Source organism: Galeopterus variegatus, unplaced genomic scaffold (genome assembly GCF_000696425.1).
Source record: "Galeopterus variegatus unplaced genomic scaffold, G_variegatus-3.0.2 Scaffold3699, whole genome shotgun sequence".
Classification (NCBI taxonomy): Eukaryota; Metazoa; Chordata; class Mammalia; order Dermoptera; family Cynocephalidae; genus Galeopterus; species Galeopterus variegatus.
The window spans coordinates 178,669-185,393 of NW_007729810.1; positions in this window are offsets into that span (position 1 = coordinate 178,669).

The window sequence follows — 6,725 nt, forward strand, 5'->3', positions numbered from 1 at the left end:
TCTCTGCCTTCCAAGCATTGTCTTGTCTATAGAATATTCCATGACTTGACACGTGGCTATTTAACACTTTCTTCTTTTTAATATTTGTTTGAATATTTAAAATGGTAAAATTCTCTACTTTCACAGGTAATTCTGGGATCAACTTGTATTAAAAATAATTTTTTTCTAGAGCTAAGTTTATTTCCTTGGGTTAATTTTCCAGGAATAGAATAATGGGACAGATGTAGAAGCATAGTTTCCCTTCTTTACTGTTCATGAACACAACACAAACTCATTCTAGACAAACTGCGAAGAAGAGAGGTTCCAGACAGCTGCAGGAAATAAAGTGGAAACAGAAGATGGAGACTCACTGTTAATGCGCAGTTCAGATCCTTAAAGTCTTCCTATGTTTATATTACATAAATCCTTACCAAAATTCAGTTTTGTAACTAGCTTTTTAAAAACATCGTGGCAAAATCCACTAATTTAAAATTCACCCTCTCAGCCATTTCCGTGTGTGTGTACGATATCGTCACCTGTGCACTCACTGCCTGCAACGTCGTGACTTTCTAAGTTATGTCGCGAGCATTTCCCTGTGTCATTAATACTCTTTAGAATATGACTTTATAATTTCTACAAAGCATTGAATTGTGTAGATGTTCTAAAATTATTTACTAGTGCTCTTTCGCTGGTCATTAAGGTTGTATGTATTTATTGTTATTACTAAATACAGCTGTGATGAATGTCCTGGTATAAAAACGGTTTCATAAGCTTGACATTGTTTATTTGAGGTAAAATTTGGGAAGCAGAATTGCTTGTTAAAACAGTGTGAACCTTTTCAGTTTCCTGAGTACATGCTAAACCGTCCTCCCAAAATTTGAGCACGTGATTTCCCCCAGCAGTGTGTGAGAATGCACATTTCCTACATACTTGCTAACGCTAAATACAGATACTTTAAAGTGTTGCAAATTTGGTACAACATTTTAATTTACCTTTTGCTTACTTGTGAAATTGAGCTGTGAACATATGGTCACTATGCTTCGTGTTTCCTCTTGGTGAGCAGGTCAGCCCAGACCCTGCTGAGACCCTCAGGTCCGGGGAGGAGCTGTCCTCGGAAGCGTGGCGCGTTTCCCTGTGACATGGGAATCTGTGCAGAGCTTTGGGAAATAGTCTTTCCTTGGACAGTGTCTCCTTGTTTCCAGCCTGGGTAGAATTGTTGTGTTGTTTTAACTGGGGCTGCTACTTTGTACTTTCTCCAAAACAACAGGGACCCCTTCATCACCCGAGTGAAGCCCGAGTGGTGTTTCCTCCTCATGTGTTAAAGGTCTGGAGCATCCGATGGAGCATTCTTGGAACCTGGGCCCCCCAGACCCCTCAGCCCTTCCCGATGCTCCCGGGCCTGGAGCGCTGCATCGATAGTTCGTCATCCTGAAGGAAGGTCTGCTGGAACCTGAGTTCTGGATTCGGGGCTCCACTTCTGTTAAAATCAATAACACGCAGGGGAACAAAGAAGCCGTCGCGCTGGCGTGGCCCTCGTGTCCGTAGCTGCATTTGAAGGGAGACCTGGAGAGCTGACGGGAACTGACCAGGCCAAGCCCGGACGTAAGATCCTTCCAGGGACAGGGGGTGGCACGGACTGAGGCCGGAGGCACCAGCCCAGCGCCTTCTCTGCTCCACGGCCTCCCGCAGAGCCCTTCGGCCGCATGCCCCAGGGCGCACGCAGCACGTCCTTGAGGAGCGAGGCCTGGGCCCGCGGGGTCTCCGGGTGCTGCCCAGATAGGACAGTCACAATCCTCTTTCTGCAGGCTGTGCTGTGACTGTGGAACTCAAGACCCGATCAACAGGCTGACCACGGACACGCCCCGGCCAGCCTGCGGGACCCCGAGCAGCCGGCCTTGGAGCCGCGGTGCTTCCCTCGCGGTCTCACCCCGAGGCCAGGCCCTCCTCGGCGGACGTGCTCCCAGGGCTCGGCCGCTCTTAGAGGGTCTGTCCCATCACATGCTGTGACACTGCAGGGCCACGGGGTGTCTTCCTCCTGCGGGCTCCATTGTAGGCGGCTCTCTGCTGTTGGGTCCCTTGGACCAAACGCTGCTCCACCCAAGCAGGGCAGCCGGCGCTCCTGTCGCTTGCTGAAGTCTGGAGCTTGGAGGGAGGGACAGGAAAGACGCTGGTTTTCATGAATTATCCTTCTAGACAGCGAGAGGCTTTCCACTGAAACTCCCACATGGGCTTCTCACGTAAGCTTCACGGGACAGATCAGGGAGGCTGAGGAGACGTTCCCCGAGGCTGATTCTGACGCACGGCCGCGGGGTTAGGTGCCGCCGGCCTGGAAGTCCGTTTCTAAACCTTCGCTGCTCTCACTCTCGGATTCGTTATGGTCTTTCCCACAGAGGTGGTCAGTAAACAGGGCCCGTGTCTGTGCCATCGCTGGGACCAACGGTCCAGCCACAAGCAGGGGCAGGTCGAGTGTCCCTCACCTGAAGTACTGGGGACCAAGAATGTTTTGCGTTTCAGATTTTTTTTGGATTTTGGGATATTTGGATTATTTTACTAGCTGAGCACCTCTAATCTAAAACTCTGAAATCTGAAGTGCTCCAGTGAGCGTGACTGTGAGCGTCATGTTGGTGCTGACGATGTTTCAGATTTTGGAGCACTTTGGATTGTGGATTTTTGGACTACGGATACTTCATCTGTGTCTGTTTCTTAGGCCTTTCCTGTAGCATCTTCTGGGGGACCTGCCTTGTTCATGGCCTGGAGGTGCCCCAGGCACTATGCTGGCCCAGTCTTGTCCCCAGCTGCCCTGACAGCTAGTGCTCACGCCCAGAGCCCTGGCCAGTTGCTCTGACCCCTTCTTTGTTGGCTGGTTTTCCGGCTGAGGCCAAAGGAGTTGGAGTGTTTTCTGTCAGCTCTGGCCAGCAGCGGGTCATGTAAAAGAGTCAGGGACAGGAAAGTGAGGAAGGAAAGGCACGTGCCGCTGTGTCCCCACCTGCANGGAGTGTTTTCTGTCAGCTCTGGCCAGCAGCGGGTCATGTAAAAGAGTCAGGGACAGGAAAGTGAGGAAGGAAAGGCACGTGCCGCTGTGTCCCCACCTGCACGCTCTCCACGCAAGGCCGGGGCAGGTGGGGCGGGGAGCGGGGCAGGGACCCCAGAGCAGGAGCGGGGACCCCAAGTTTCTGGAGAGAGAACTGTCCTGATGTGCCGTGCTCTCCACGCAAGGCCGGGGCAGGTGGGGCTGGGAGCGGGGCGGGGACCCCAGAGCAGGAGCGGGGACCCCAAGTTTCTGGAGAGAGAACTGTCCTGATGTGCCGTCTCTCCTTTCTCTTTTCGCGTCTGCGGACCCTCCAGCCGTTCTGGCTTCCTGTCAAGCGCTGCCTCTGAGTCGTCTGAGTTGTCGCTGCCTGCGCAAGCGACAGCCTCCTCCTGCGGGGGGCGAGGCTCCTGGAGATGCTCAGAGGGAGAAGCAAGCCACGTCCCAGACGGGATCCTGAGGATCAGCATGAGAAACCACAACAATGGCAAAATGATGATTTTTCTAAGGTCCTTAACCGATAAAGAAGAAAGTGGCCGTGTGATGATTATTTATGTAAATCATCAGGTTTTATTTCTCTGCATCCAGTGGGAAGTTTCTTTGTTTTACTTTTCCCTGTCAGGGAGCCAATTAACTGGGACGTGCCGTGCACCAGGTCCAGCTGTCAAGGGCGCGTTTCCCTCGTCCTGCCATCCGTGAATGGGAAATTAATCAGCGCCATTAGAGAGAAAACTCCCACTTAAACGGCAAGGCCCTTTCTTTCCTACCCTGATTGTGATTTCATACCTTTTATGTAAAGCAGACTTCAGAGCCTTTATCTATTTAAGGAATTTTTCAATTAAAATTTCTTTTTCTCGAGAGAGACCAGGGCCTTTGGTTCTCCACAAAAGGCTGCTTTACTTTTTCTATAACGAACGTGCTCAGTTCATCCCTCCGAGCTGAAGGCTATTCTCTGGCATTGACGATTTAGTTTAATGCCCCCCCGCCCCTAATCAATAGCTGATCAGTGCACAGCAGGGGAGTCTCTGCCTTAAATCCTCAAACTGAAATGGTCTCCTTTGAATGAAAACATGCCTCGGTTCATTTTAAATCCATCTAATTGGCAGTGTTAAGGAAAAAAAGAATAGAAAACATAATACCGGGAAAACGACAACAGCGAAAATCCAGACAGGTTCTGAGGCATCTTTCACTTTTGGTGGAATTTTATGTTTGCTCCAAACATTCTTACTGCCACAGTGGCTCTTGAATGTTTTATTAATTGGTTGAATATTTTAATGGAATTATCATTTACTTCAAATAAAATTCCATTATATTAAATCTTTTGCAGATTTGAAAATCTCCTATCTGAGTCTATTATATTGTGTAGTAAAGATTTCATACTAACAGTATCTGGTCTGACAAGTAACATTTACTGGGGAATCCAACTGGTTGTGCCGAAAAATTAGTTGAATTTCTTTGGAGGGATTTCTAATAATTTTGCAAGTGCTAAGGGTCTTTGGTCAGTCATGTGAGGTTTAAAACCACGGTTAGGACAGTGGAGGGAGACTCCACATGGGAACAAATGCTCCTGCCAAAAAGTGAAGGGGTGGGAGCTGACAGCCACAGAACACTCCGGAATAGCACGGGGACAGGCAAGGGGCTGCTGACAGTGCACCTGCCCCTGCGCTGCAGCGATGTCAGAGCAGGGGACACAGTGGAAGCACTGAGCTCCCCGTGTGAGAGAAAAGCAGAGTCTGATGTTAACATGGACGTGTTCTTTGCATTCTTGATTTGGTCCTTAAAAAACTACAAAAAGCCGGCTTGATTTATGAAAATGTAACACACAATGCGCATTCTGTGCTAGGAAGCTTGATAAATTCTAGTGGCCCTTGGATGTATGACTGTTCCCTGTGTTTGAAACAAACATTCGACACTTTTTGTGTGAGTTAAAGGGGCCTATATTTTCAGTGCCTGTGGAGTTCTCTCGACATGCAGGGCAGCAGGTCTGCAGTCTCTTGCTCGTCCCACTGCCTGTCTCTGCAGTGCCTGTGACTGTGGTATCCAGGTGTTTTCGTCAAGCTGCTGTTTCAGCACGATGCAGTGAAAACGAGGGCAGAGAATACTGTCTTTGACAAAGGAAAATCCACACCAAATCTGAAGTCGCTGAAGAGATAAAGGACTTTGTATTTTACAACCAGCATGGTCTGCATGGTCTGTAGTGGGGAGCTCAGTGGTCCTTCCCGTGTCTGGGACCAACACAGGTGACATTGCTTGGGTGCTTTATATTCACCAGGCACGGCACTGTAGACTGTACTAACTTAACCTTCATGCAAGCCTGTGAGACGGGCTCAGCCCGGCCTGTCACATGCTGAGTAGCCGAGACTCGGGGAGAGGAAGTGGCAGCCTGAGGCCCACAGTGGCCCTTGGCAGGTTCAGGCCTGTCTCTCTCCAGGGCTGGGCTGGTGAAAAGAGGCTGGCCCTCCCCGTGAGTGCTAGGGACACATGCCGCTCCTTCCCATGGGCTTTCTGAAGCCCCTACAATCCCCTTGCACAAATAGCATTATTTAGAGATTGAGAAATAATACCTAACCCACAGGTGGTGTTTTTTTGTGTGTGTGTGTGTGTTTTTTTAAAAGATGACCGGTAAGGGGATCTTAACCCTTGACTTGGTGCTGTCAGCACCAGGCTCTTGCACGTGAGCCACGGGCCGGCCCTCACAGGTGGTATTTTGAAAGCAACCAGGGATTTTCGCTCTGTACTAAGCTCTGGGCCTCTCCTGACCATACGCAGCTGCCCAGGTGGGCGGAGCCTGTCCCCACGCAGGAACAAAAAGGAGATGGCCCAGATCTGGGGGAGCAGCCCAAAGACAACTCTCCAGTCACTGTATTTGAAGAAACTCCAAAAGTTAGCAGAATGCAAGAGCTGACATAAGTTTGGGATGTCAGATGTACAGTTTGGATCAGAACTCCAGAGAAGTGCTAAATCAGCTGCTTGGATAACATAGTTATTTTAAACTATGCTGTATTCACTAGATATTAGTGAAAACAGCACACAGCACATGATGCATTCCAGGGAGGGGAGCTGCTGGTCCCGTGGGGCCCTGCCCAGCCCCCCTCCCAGCATGGGAGCTGAGGCCAAGGGGGCCCCCGACCAGGCGGTTGTTTCTCAGTGACAGTGACTTAATAACACCTCTCAGCGCTACTTTCGCATGAGGATCTAAGGAACTCTCACACTAATTAATTTCATTACACCCTCTGGATTCCTCCTGGTGGGAGGAGGCACCCACAAGTCAACCAGCTCACCGAGGCAGGAGAGGCTGGGCCCTCTCCCCCAGGCTCAACGCGCCCTCTGATCAGGTGGGACAGCTGCCGATGGCACTCTCCTGACATGGGGCTACTGTGGACTTGGTGGAGTGGGCAGGTAATTGTAGCGTTAGAAACAATTTAAAAAGGGATCAGGCCCAACTTCCCAGGTCTACAGACAGGGATGCTGGCACCCGAGCAGTCACCTGGCCACACAGCCAGGTTGGGCCTCTGCCAGTTGACACTGGCGAGGTTCCCTGGTCCAATCTTCAGGCTTCCCAACCCACGGCACGTTACGTGTTTCAACATCTGGAGCCTAAGATGCCTCCAGAGGAAAGTGACTCAAAGTAGAAAAACTGCTAAAAAGTTACTCTCGCTCATTCAGGAGCAAATTCTTTTTTTTTTTTTTTTTTTTTTTTTTTTTTTTTTTTTTTTTC